The sequence below is a fragment of the Thrips palmi genome, unplaced genomic scaffold (genome assembly GCF_012932325.1).
Source record: "Thrips palmi isolate BJ-2018 unplaced genomic scaffold, TpBJ-2018v1 HiC_scaffold_3, whole genome shotgun sequence".
Lineage (NCBI taxonomy): Eukaryota > Metazoa > Arthropoda > Insecta > Thysanoptera > Thripidae > Thrips > Thrips palmi.
In genome coordinates this window covers 13,143,205-13,156,667 of record NW_023144630.1, presented here as the reverse complement: position 1 = coordinate 13,156,667, position 13,463 = coordinate 13,143,205, and the positions used below count along the sequence as shown (strand labels likewise).

At 52.4% G+C, this 13,463-nt stretch overlaps 1 non-coding gene across 1 annotated transcript; it reads left to right on the top strand.

Moving 5' to 3' along the window:
• The first annotated feature begins 2,099 nt into the window (after positions 1-2,099).
• On the top strand, positions 2,100-5,476 carry LOC117648715. The gene has a single exon (XR_004587949.1). It is a non-coding gene; the product is annotated as a large subunit ribosomal RNA (ribosomal RNA).
• Positions 5,477-13,463: the final 7,987 nt, after the last annotated feature.

Sequence of the window (13,463 nt, the reverse complement as noted above, 5' to 3'; positions counted from 1 at the left end):
AGGGCCTTCGCGATGCTTTGTTTTAATTAGACAGTCGAACTTCCTGGTCAGTGCCAGTTCTGAGTTGTCCTTTTAGCGATGGCCACTACACATGATTGCATAAAAGCCGGGACATCCGCTCCGCCGCCCACACACCCAGGCCGACTTTCAGTCCACCCGAAGGCAGAGCTACACGCCGATATCTCAGAGAGGCAGTGGCAGAGCATCCATCCAAGCCTGGCACATCCAGGACCTCAGAGCCAATCCTTTTCCCGAAGTTACGGATCCATTTTGCCGACTTCCCTTACCTACATTAGTTCATCGACTAGAGGCTCTTGACCTTGGATACCTGATGCGGAAATGGGTACGATCCCGGTCGGATGCACTCGTGGCCTCACCCAAATTTCAAGGTCCCAGGAGTAACCACCAACACCGCAGCAAGTGCGGCGCTCTTCGCATAGCCGCTCCATATCTCTCCGTTAAGGAATTCCATGGAGTACGCGAGCTCAAAGAGAAAAGAAAACTCTCCTGGTGGCACCCGAGGGCGTCTTTGGGGCAATTCACGTCGCCGTGACAAGTAAGAGTACCTGAGATACGGTTCCGAACCGGGGCCCCTGAATGCTTACAGGATTCCCTTTCGCCCGAATGGAACCAAAAGGCTCGACATTACTAAAGATTTCTCTTTAGGCTTAGGATCGGCTCACTCGCGAACAAGCACTGTTGTCGCGGAGCCCTTCTCCACATCAGTCCTCCAAGGACTCTCCAGAGTATTTGCTACTACCACCAAGATCTGCACTATGGGCGGCTCCAGGCAGGCTCACGCCCAGACCCTTCTGCGCACACCCACACGACCACCTTACTCATCAATGCTTCAAGAACCCGAAGGCCATTTGCACTGACGGCGGAGTATAAGCGCGACGCTTCAGCGCCATCCATTTCAGGGCTAGTTGCTTCGGCAGGTGAGTTGTTACACACTCCTTAGCGGATTCCAACTTCCATGGCCACCGTCCTGCTGTCATCAGCAACCAACGCCTTTCATGGTTTCCCATCTGCGTCGTCTTAGGCGCTTTAACTCCGCGTTTGGTTCATCCCACAGCGCCAGTTCTGCTTACCAAAATTGGCCCACTAGGCAATCACAATCCGAGGAACTCGTGGCTTCACCGAAGCAAGCCAGAGTTCTCACCCATTTAAAGTTTGAGAATAGGTTGAAGTCGTTTCGACCCCAAGGCCTCTAATCATTCGCTTTACCAGATGAGACTTATAGAATGCCAGCTATCCTGAGGGAAACTTCAGGTGGAACCAGCTACTAGATGGTTCGATTAGTCTTTCGCCCCTATACCCAGCTCTGACAATCGATTTGCACGTCAGAATTGCTGCGGGCCTCCACCAGGGTTTCCCCTGGCTTCACCCTGGCCAGGCATAGGTCACCATCTTTCGGGTACCAACATGTACGCTCAAGGTGCACCACTTCTCAAAGAGAATGTGACGCCCGGGGTTGCGGGTCGGCATGGTAGCGCGGCCATCACCCTGAGAACAAGTAAACTCGTTCCTCACTTTCATTTCGCCTTTAGGTTTCGTAAGCCAATGACTCGCGCACATGTTAACAGGGATCGAAAGCAGAAGTGCCGCAGACCGAGGGACCTTGCCGCGTTGCAAACTGAGCGTCTGCGCGCGGAATGAGGCCCCGTCCGTACAACACCGTCGGGCGCCGGCGGGACACCGCGGGTCGACACTCTCCCGAAGGAAATGAAGACTCCACGCGGGCCTTAGACCGGGCTCCCAACGAGCCGCGACATGCTACTGAGCAGAAGTGCAGCTTCTCCGGGGTACGAGCATGGCCCTCTGTTTCTGATGTTTCGAGGCTGTCTCGATGGCTCTCCCCCAGGATCACCTGAGTCAGATCCGTTCGCACTTTTCGATTCTGTCCGCTTTCATCAGCTCAGTTCACGTACTCTTGAACTCTCTTCAAAGTTCTTTTACCTTCCCTCACGGTACTTGTGTGCTATCGCGTCATGGGTCATATTAGCCTAGATGGAGTCTACCACCCACTTAGGTCTGCACTTTCAGAAACCGACTCTGAGGAGAGCCCACACGAGTCGAATGCTGCTACAAGGGCATATCACCCTCTTTGTGGCCACGTTCAAGTGGACTGAGCGAGCTGCAAACGCCGTGTTAACGGCCACTCTTACGCTTTCAAACCGAGTATCTCACGCAGGAATTAGCGTTAAGGGAGTGTCCGTAAACGGCGTTTGCAGCTCGCTCAAGTCCAACTTGAACGGGGCCACAAAGAGGTGATATGCCCGTGTAGCAGCATGCGGACGTCGTGGGGTCTCCTCAGAGTCGGTTTGCTTGAAGTGCAGACCTAAGTGGGTGGTAGACTCCATCTAAGGCTAAATATGACCACATGACCGATAGCACACAAGTACCGTGAGGGAAAGGTGAAAAGAACTTTGAAGAGAGAGTTCAAGAGTACGTGAAACTGAGCTGATGAAAGCGGACAGAATCGAAAAGTGCGAACGGATCTGACTCAGGTGATCCTGGGGGGAGAGCCATCGAGACAAAGCCTCGGAAACATTCAGAACAGAGGGCCATGCTCGTAACCCCGGGAGAAGCTGCACTTTGCTCAGTAGCATGTCGCGGCTCGTTGGGAGGCCGGTCTAAGGCCCGCGGTGGAGTCTTCATTTTCCTTCGGGAGAGTGTCGACCCGCGGTGTCCGGCCGGCGCCGACGGTGTTGTACGGACGGGGCCTCATTCCGCGCGCAGACGCTCAGTTTGCAACGCGGCAAGGTCCCGTCGGTCTGCGGCACTTCTGCTTTCGATCCCTGTTAACATGTGCGCGAGTCATTGGGCTTACGAAACCTAAAGGCGAAATGAAAGTGAAGGAACGAGTTTACTTGTTCTCAGGGGTGATGGCCGCGCTACCATGCCGACCCGCAACCCCGGGGCGTCACATTCTCTTTGAGAAGTGGTGCACCTTGAGCGTACATGTTGGTACCCGAAAGATGGTGACCTATGCCTGGCCAGGGTGAAGCCAGGGGAAACCTGGTGGAGGCCCGCAGCAATTCTGACGTGCAAATCGATTGTCAGAGCTGGGTATAGGGGCGAAAGACTAATCGAACCATCTAGTAGCTGGTTCCACCTGAAGTTTCCCTCAGGATAGCTGGCATTCTATAAGTCTCATCTGGTAAAGCGAATGATTAGAGGCCTTGGGGTCGAAACGACTTCAACCTATTCTCAAACTTTAAATGGGTGAGAACTCTGGCTTGCTTCGGTGAAGCCACGAGTTCCTCGGATTGTGATTGCCTAGTGGGCCATTTTGGTAAGCAGAACTGGCGCTGTGGGATGAACCAAACGCGGAGTTAAAGCGCCTAAGACGACGCAGATGGGAAACCATGAAAGGCGTTGGTTGCTGATGACAGCAGGACGGTGGCCATGGAAGTTGGAATCCGCTAAGGAGTGTGTAACAACTCACCTGCCGAAGCAACTAGCCCTGAAAATGGATGGCGCTGAAGCGTCGCGCTTATACTCCGCCGTCAGTGCAAATGGCCTTCGGGTTCTTGAAGCATTGATGAGTAAGGTGGTCGTGTGGGTGTGCGCAGAAGGGTCTGGGCGTGAGCCTGCCTGGAGCCGCCCATAGTGCAGATCTTGGTGGTAGTAGCAAATACTCTGGAGAGTCCTTGGAGGACTGATGTGGAGAAGGGCTCCGCGACAACAGTGCTTGTTCGCGAGTGAGCCGATCCTAAGCCTAAAGAGAAATCTTTAGTAATGTCGAGCCTTTTGGTTCCATTCGGGCGAAAGGGAATCCTGTAAGCATTCAGGGGCCCCGGTTCGGAACCGTATCTCAGGTACTCTTACTTGTCACGGCGACGTGAATTGCCCCAAAGACGCCCTCGGGTGCCACCAGGAGAGTTTTCTTTTCTCTTTGAGCTCGCGTACTCCATGGAATTCCTTAACGGAGAGATATGGAGCGGCTATGCGAAGAGCGCCGCACTTGCTGCGGTGTTGGTGGTTACTCCTGGGACCTTGAAAATTTGGGTGAGGGCCACGAGTGCATCCGACCGGGATCGTACCCATTTCCGCATCAGGTATCCAAGGTCAAGAGCCTCTAGTCGATGAACTAATGTAGGTAAGGAAGTCGGCAAAATGGATCCGTAACTTCGGGAAAAGGATTGGCTCTGAGGTCCTGGATGTGCCAGGCTTGGATGGATGCTCTGCCAACTGCCTCTCTGAGATATCGGCGTGTAGCTCTGCCTTCGGGTGGACTGAAAGTCGGCCTGGGTGTGTGGGCGGCGGAGCGGATGTCCCGGCTTTTATGCAATCATGTGTAGTGGCCATCGCTAAAAGGACAACTCAGAACTGGCACTGACCAGGGAAGTTCGACTGTCTAATTAAAACAAAGCATCGCGAAGGCCCTCGCTGGGTGTTGACGCGATGAACTTCCACTGTCCCTATCTACTCTTCAGCGAAACCGCAGGCAAGGGAACGGACTTGCATATATCAGTGGGGAAAGAAGACCCTGTTGAGCTTGACTTTAGTTTGGCTGCGTACAACGACATGAGAGGCGTAGCATAAGTGGGAGGCCTTTGGTCGACAGTGAAATACCACTACTTTCATTGTTGTTGTACTTACTCAGTTGGGCGGAGGACGGCTCTCCGACAAGGAGTTCTGCCGATCTTCTCGCACCAAGCATTTGACGCGGACCGGGTGAGATCGCACTTGTGCTTTCGACCCACCGCATACCCAAGTGTGATCCGATCTGAGGACACAGCCAGGCGGGGAGTTTGACTGGGGCGGTACATCCATCAAAGAATAACGTGGGTGTCCTAAGACCAGCTCAGCGAGGCCAGAAACCTCGCTTGGAGTATAAGGGCAAAAGCTGGTTTGATCCTGATGTTCAGTATGCACAGGGACGGCGAAAGCCAGGCCTTACGATCCTTTTGGCTTGAAGAGTCTTCAGCAAGAGGTGTCAGAAAAGTTACCACAGGGATAACTGGCTTGTGGCGGCCAAGCGTTCATAGCGACGTCGCCTTTAAATGTTGTTGCGATAGTAATCAACCATAGTACGAGAGGAACTGGTTGTTCAGACCTCTGGTTCGTGCACTTGGTCGAGCGACCAGTGGTGCCACGCTACCATCTGTTGGATTATGCCTGAATGCCTCTAAGGCCGAATCCGCGCTGGAACATTGTTGGCAATGATACTTTCTGGGGGTCCTGTGTTTCGACCGGTGCGAAACAATCAATGTGATTATATAGGTGGCCTCTCTTCGGAGAAGGCTGCCGTTGAAACCCGAACGCCATGTCCGCTGGGGCGTACTGGCCCGATATGTCCTGTCTCGGATAGGAGTCAGCCCCCAGTGGAAAGACCAAGGGTTTAGTACGAAGTTGGGACTCAGAATCGTGTGTAAACGACTCAAGTAAGGCAGGGTGTTGTAAGCGGTAGAGCAGTTTTTATGCTGCGATCTGCTAAGACTTTTCCCTCTTGCTTTTGAAGATTCGTAAATAGTGAATCTACCAGTCTTCAGCTGACTGATGCGCTGGCTTCAGGCGCATCACGACGATCAAAGAGGCTCAAGTCTAACACCCTGCAAGAGAAATATAAAGCTGTTCCTTTGGCGGCCACGCTAAGGGCGGGTAGCGATAACGGCCCTTCGGGGCCCGAAGCTGCTTGCCGTCGTGGTCCCGTGTGCTGGCAACACGCGGCGTTTGGCCTGGACAGCGCGTCAAGCTGGGCGCTCCTTCGGGAGTGCTCGGCTTGTCTCTCTTTGACCTCCCTGAGCTGGGCGTCGCGGTCTTCGGACTGCGGCGCTCGGCTCGTCTCCATTTGGCCGAGTCCTTGGCTGGACTTGGTCTCTGGGAGACTCCCATAAAGGCTGGCGCAAGGCTTAGAGCCGAGCGGCGTTCATGGAGCGCTGTCTCGGCTTCCTTGTAGCACTCTGCTCTGTTTTGAGTGCGTGTTGGCCGCAGAGGAGGGGGTCAGAAATAAGTCGATCGAGGATATCACGCTGGCGAGTCGGGTCAAGAGACTTCGTATTTTTTTCCGCGCTTGCGCGGCGCGCCGGAGAAAAAGCGTATATAAGAATATGGGGTGGATCGGTCCGGGGAGAGGCCCGGGGAGGCCTGGGGCATGGGTCTGGGTCGGACCCGGTGGGCCGAGGGCCTGGGCCTGGGTCAGGCTAGGGGCCGGGTCAGAAGGCTTGGCTCGGCTCGGCTTGGCTAGAGGGACGGAGTCCCGAGAGGGTGTGGAGTGCCGCTGGGGCCGAGGAGGCCCGGTGAGGCCAGAGTCCGGAGTGCTCGGTGAGCGGCAGAGTCCCTGGAGAGGGCCGCCCAGAGTGAGGCAGAGTCCGAGATGCTCGGAGGGCGAGAAGACTGGACTTGGAGAGGCAGAGAGGGAGCGGATGGAGCCCGGAGGGCCAGGGAGACGGCAGAGAGCCAGGGGACTCTGTATGCGGCAGAGTGCCTCGATGGGCGGAGCGCCGAGAGAGCTCTGCTCGCCCCGCTCTGGCCCAGAGTCCGGAGCACTCGGAATGAGAGCAGAGTCCCGTGGGCCAGCCCCGACCTTCGCCCAAGTCCGCTGCGGCCCGCTCGTTCCACCCCAAGGCCCGCGGAGCCCCGCTTGTGGCCCAAGTCCCGTATGGACCGCTAATTTCGCTCCCGCCCCGGGTCGATTCTCGCTCTCCGGCCCGCGGTATCGGAGCTGCAGGGCGTACCGCTCGTGCTAGAGAGTCGTCCTATGGCTCAAACGAAAGCCCTGTCCTTCCTCTAGGTGGCACGCTTTGAATGGGGTCGATCGGTCGAGCCGTCTGGGCTGGAGGGCCGTCCGAGTGCGGCGAGACGGCTTTCCTCGAGCGATCTTAAGCACAAGTTTGGACGGTCCGTGAGGGCACGTTTATGAACCGATCCGAGCCGTTCAACTTTCACAGCCTTCGTCCTCTCTTACGCTATCGCCTCGTGACTCGGTCAGTCGCCTGGCTATCACGGTTCGGCCGCGAGGCCGCTCGGCGTAAAGGTCTGCAAGGGGCCGAGCCCAATTTTCAAAATCCGAACGGAGCGTCCTAGAGAGCTCCGCGAGGCACCGAACGCTTCGTCTCGACGTGCGGAAGCGCCTCGAATTTGTCTCACCGCGATCGGTCGAGCCGTTCTCGAGATATAGCCGAAAGAAGAAATCGGGAATGTAGGCAACACGTGGTGCACTTGTGACCGACGGGTTGCCTATGCGGCGTCTTGCAGGCGCTGTCGGAAAGGGACCTTTTTCAAACGCGTTTTTGAGACTGAAGGAGTGCGGGTGGAGAGTGTCCGAGGACGGCATCGCGTAGGGCAAGGTTCGAACCGGACGCATGCCAAGTTTGAACCCTTTCGGACGACCGCAAGGGGGCCGCTCGGACGGCCGAAGATGGACTATTTCAAAAAGCTTCTATCACGTCTCTAGACCGTTCCGAGCGAGATAATCCACCCCCGTTTGAACGAGAGGCAAGTTTGAAGACCCCTTTACGACATGCAGTCGATGGACTGGATACATACATCAGTTAGACCCTGTTTCGGGCCGATCCAAAGTTCGAGACTTCCGTTTTCGACCCGTTTTTGGACCTTCGAACGGCCCCCGTGTTCAAAGTATTCGAGCCAGAGGTCTCGTTCATAGCTTAAAAGAAAGCCCTTTAATAGGTCTAGAAGAGTGCCGAATGGCAGAGACGTCGTTTGAGAGATGGGGATAGAAAAAGCGGTTATTCGTCAATTTGGTCGGTTTGGTGCAAAGTTCCGAATTTCGACCTTCAAACGGTCATTCACTGGTCGAGAATCGAGCTGTGTAGTTCCCGGACATGGCAAACGACAGATAATAGACGGCTCTAGAGGGCTGCGTCGGCAGAAGTTCCCTTTCGTTAACGGGAAGCCGTCAGCGGCCGCCGGATCGCGATATTTACAGTGTGGAAAAAGGGTGACATTTCCCGATTCGGTCGACAAAAACGGTCCCATGACGGAGCGAGACGGTGTGGACGGGCCCGGTTTGCGCTGGAGTGTAGTTCAAACTGTGCCTAGAGCATTAGAAAGGGAACGGACCGCTAGAAAGAATCTCGTCCAGTGGAGGGGTCTTGGACGCGAAACTCATATTAAGCAAAAAGTGCGAATTTTGCCCGTTTTCGCTCCTTCAACCGTCTGTCCCGAACGACGTATGAGAGCTAGAGATCTCGTCTATGGCTTCAATGAAAGCTCTTGAAACGCACTAAATGTGGTATCAAAATCACGGTGCTCAAACAGGAGCTGTGTGAGGGAGAGGCTGGACATGCCCATTTGGACCATTTGGTACAAAGTTCCGAATTTCGACCTTCAAACGGTCATTCACTGGTCGAGAATCAAGCTAGAAAGCCCACCGAGGTGTCAAAACGAAGGTATTGAATGCTTCTAGAGGCGTGTTTGGTCAGATGTTCTATTAAATTTGAAGGAGGGGCAGTCAGCAGCCGAATCATCTCGAAATTTAAGCAGGGAAAAATGTTCAAGTTCCCCGATTGGACCGACAAAATCGGTCTCATGACAAGACGGATTGACTTAAGCGGGTGCGGTTTGCACTAAGTTGTACCTGAGACTTTTCTCTAGGAGTTCTAAAAATATAAGACAGTTTGGGAGAACCTCGTCCAGTGAACAGGCCGAGAGCGGAAAGCCCACATTAAGAAATATCGCGAAACTTGGCCGCTTTTGGATCTTCAACAGCCCGTCACGTACGAAGTATGAGAGCTAGAGATCTCGTCTATGGCTTCAATTAAAGGTCTTATATCGCACTAAAGGACATATAAATTTGAACGGGCTCCAATCAAAGCTCTGCGAGGGAGATGCTTGAAATGTCCAATTTGGTCGATTTGGTACAAAGTTCCGAATTTCGACCTTCAAACTGTCATTCACTGGTCGAGAGTCAAGCTAGAAAGCCCACCGAGGTGTCAAAACAAAGGTATTGAGTGCTTCTAGAGACGTGTTTTGTCAGATGTTCCATTAAATTTGAAGGAGGCAGTCAGCAGCCGAATCATCACGAAATTTTAAGCAGGGAAAAATGGTGACATTCCCCGATCGGACCGACAAAATCGGTCTCATGACGAGACGGATTGACTTAGACGGGAACGGTTTGAACTGGGTGTACCTGAGACTTTCTCTAGGAGTCCTGAATATAAGACAGTTTGGAAGAACCTCGTCCAGTGAACAGGCCGAGCGGGAAGCCCACATTAGGAAATATCGCGAAACTTGGCCGTTTTTGGACCTTCAACAACCCGTCCCGTACGATGTATGACAGCTAGAGATCTCGTCTATGGCTTCAATTCAAGGTCTTAAACCGCACTAAAGGAGATATAAATTTGAACGGGCTCCAATGAGAGCTGTGCGAGGGAGATGCTTGAAATGTCCAATTTCATCGATTTGGTGCAAAGTTCCGAAATTCGACCTTCAAACGGTCATTCACTGGTCGAGAATCAAGCTAGAAAGCCCACCGACGTCTCAAAACGAAGGTAATGAATGCTTCTAGAGGCTGGTTTTGTCCAAAGTACTAGGAAACTTGAAGGAGCGAGTCAGCAGCCGGATCCTCTCGAAAATTTCAGTGGTGCAAAATGGTGACATTCCCCGATCGGACTGAGAAAAACGATCTCACGACGAAACAGATTGACGTGGACGGGTGCGGCTTGCATTTAATTGTAGATTTAACTTGTCTCTAAGTGTCCGAGAGAAATGAAACAGTTCGGAAGAATCTCGTCCAGTAGACAGGCCGAGAGCGGGAAGCTCACATTTGGCAAAAGCGCGAAATTTGGCCATTTTCAGACCTTCAACAGACCGTCCCGTACGAAGTATGACAGCTAGAGATCTCTTCTATGGCTTAAATGAAAGCTCTTGAAACGCACTAAAGGTGATATTAAAATGAACGTGCTCCAACGAGAGCTGTGAGTGGGAGATTGAATGGTTGCCCAATTTGGTCGATTTGGTACAAAGTTCCGCATTTCGACCTTCAAATGGGCATTCACTGGTCGAGAATCGAGCTAGAATGCCCCGTGACGTTTTAAAATGAAGGTCATGAATGCGTCTAGACGCCTGTAAATAAATATATCGCGTTCTGTGACAGACAGCAGTCAAAAGTTGAATGAAGGCAAAATTTTACAGTGTTGAAAAAATGGGGTGTTTCCCGATTTGATCGGGAAAAAGGGCGTTATAACGCAACGAAGTGACTTGGATAGGCCTGGTTTGCATTGAATCGTAGTTCAGACTTGTATCTAGAGCGGCGACCAAAGAACAGACTGCTGCAAAGAGTCTCGTCCAGTGGAAAGGCATTCGACGCGATAATCATATTGAGCAAAAGTGTTGATTTTGGCCGTTTTCAGACCTTCAACAGACCATTTCGTACGAAGTATGACAGCTAGAGATCTCATCTATGGCTCAAATGAAAGCTCTTTAAGCGCACTACAGGTGGTATTAAAATCACGGAGTTCCAACGAGAGCTGTGAGCGGGAGAGGCCGGCGATGTCCAATTTGGTCGATTTGGTGCAAACTTCCGAATTTTGACCTTCAAATGGGCATTCACTGGTCGAGAGTTGCGCTAGAACGGCCCGCGACATTTCAAAAGAAAGGTATTGAATGACTCTACGAGCATGCAAAAAACTAGATCCCTCAAAGAAGAAATGTGCAGTGGAGAGGCCGGCGATGTCCAATTTGGTCGATTTGGTGCAAAGTTCCGAATTTTGACCTTCAAATGGGCATTCACTGGTCGAGAGTTGCGCTAGAACGGCCCGCGACATTTCAAAAGAAAGGTATTGAATGACTCTACGAGCCTGCAAAAAACTAGATCTCTCAAAGAAGAAATGTGCAGTGGAGAGGCCGGCGATGTCCAATTTGGTCGATTTGGTGCAAAGTTCCGAATTTTGACCTTCAAATGGGCATTCACTGGTCGAGAGTTGCGCTAGAACGGCCCGCGACATTTCAAAAGAAAGGTATTGAATGACTCTACGAGCATGCAAAAAACTAGATCCCTCAAAGAAGAAATGTGCAGTGGAGAGGCCGGCGATGTCCAATTTGGTCGATTTGGTGCAAAGTTCCGAATTTGACCTTCAAATGGGCATTCACTGGTCGAGAGTTGCGCTAGAACGGCCCGCGACATTTCAAAAGAAAGGTATTGAATGACTCTACGAGCATGCAAAAAACTAGATCCCTCAAAGAAGAAATGTGCAGTGGAGAGGCCGGCGACGTCCATTTGGTCCATTTGGTGAAAAGTGCCGAAATTCACCTTCAAACGGCCGTCGCGCTCAAAGTATGCAAGCTAGAGCGCTCATCGACAGCTTAAACGAAAGCCCTTGAAGCGCTGTACAAGCGTGAAAGAAAGCAGCCTCGTCTGAAAAGGGATGTGGCGATAATAAGTGGAAAATCGGCATTTTAGTCGATTTGCTCAAAGTCCCGAAATGGCACCTTCAAACGGTCGCCGAGCGCAAACGGAGCGTCCTATTGGGCTCGGCGGGGTATCAAAATGAAGGTTTTAAAAGCCTCTAAAATATAGTGCAAATGGATCCACCCGTCAAGTCGAATGGACGCGTCAAGAGCCGACAAACGGCCCTCCGAAGGCCCCGCGCGGTGAGTGACATTTTTCTAAGTCCCGGCGAAATTTCAAGGAAAAATCGAAAAATTTCACCCCCAGTGATGACTATATATCTAAACGAGTTGAAAAGAAGTAGAAAAAAGTCGAAAAACGGCCATATAAGAGCAATTTCACTCATCGCGAGTCGACTGTCGTCTCAGGCATGCCGGAATCGCTTTGTGGCGTGTCTGTTGCCGTAAACCGTCTGTTCTATAGGGGGCACTTGGTCGGTCGCCGGGAAGTCCCGATCATGTCTATTGGACCCACTTTTGCTTCGGAGATGCCTGAGGCGACCGACAAACCACGCACAAGGCCCCCCGGTGGGCCGGGTCTGGCAAACCCGGCTAAGGTCAGCAGCTTTCGCATGAAGGTTGGCTGAGACGACAGGTCGAATCAGGCAAACTCGGTCCGCTCTCACGTCGGTCGAGGCGAAGCAAAAGTGGAGATGAGAGCCTGAAGTGACGGCCGAAGCAGGCGTGCGACACTTGTGGTCTCGTGGCCGTTTTCATATGCATATTTTGCTATGAGAAAGCAAGTTGACGTCGCGCGAGGCGACCGTCGCTGCAGGCAGTCTGCCAGAGATTGGCTTATCTCTCGGAGACGACACGTTGCCGGAAACCGGCTGATCTTTGGGGCTAGTGGTCGGTCGCTGAGACGAAAATATTTCCAAGTCCCAGAAGTCTCACTTTTGCTTGACAGATGCCTGAAGCGACCGACAAACCACGCACTGGTCTCCCGGCCGACCGGGTCTGGCGAACCCGAGCTTCCAGTGTGCTTCGGCTGGAAGGCTGGTCGGTCCAGGCAAACTCGATCCGGCTGCGGTCGGTCGAGTCAAAGCAAAAGTTTTGATGGGAACGTGAGACGAAGGTTGAATGAGGCAAAGTGGTTTCTGACTTGTGTCAAAGGGAGGCAAAGCAAAACCTGGTGTGAAAGACTGAAACGAGGGCCGAACCGGGCACTGTAGTCTGCGACTGCGGTCGATGGAGGCTAAGCAAAACCTGGTGTGAAAGACTGAATTGAAGGGCGAATCAGGCACTGTGGTCTGAGACTTGGGTCGAAAGGAGCGACGCAAAACATGGCATGAAAGACTGAATCGAAGGGCGAAACAGGCCGAGTGGTCCCCGACTGCGGTCGAGGGAGGCGAAGCAAAAACTTGCATGAAACACTGAATCGAAGAGCGAAGCAGTGCTCAGAGAAAGGTGGCCTATCGAAAGACAGGACGAACCTTTGAAAGGTATTGCACGCATTGACGGGCAGTACTGCTTGAGTCAAGTTTACTATCTAATTTTCATATGCATATTTTGCTATGAAAAAGCACATTCTCTGCCTGCGTGGAGTGGTGGCCCACGGCATTAAAGGCAGCAGAATGGGGTCTCCTTTGTGGAAATTATATTGCCGGAAACCCCCGGTTCTTTGGGGGCCAGTCCATGCGTGGGCTGGCGGAGGAAAGACAAAGCAAAATCAAGCTCGAAGTGCCTGGAACAACACGCGACTGAGTATTCGGAAGAGTTCCTTTTTCGTGCCAGAAGCAGCGGACTTGGTTAAAACGAACCAAAGGTATAGCAAAAGCCCGTGTCGGCGGCCAATGCGTACGATTTGATTTTACTAAGTCAATTTCATATGCATATTTTGCTATACAAAAGCACATTTCGGCTACTCCTGGAGTGATGATCCAGGGGGAAAAAAGCAGAGAGCCAGAGAGCACTACTGTGAGAAAAATATTGCCGGAAACCCTCTGATCTTTGGGGGCTAGTCCGTGACTGGACTAGGGGGGAAAACCAAAGCAACATTAGACTCGAAATGCCTGGACCAACACGCCACTGAGTATTCGGAAGAGTTCCTTTTGCGTGCCAGAAACAAGCGAGATTTAGTGAAAACGAACCAAAAGTATAGCAAA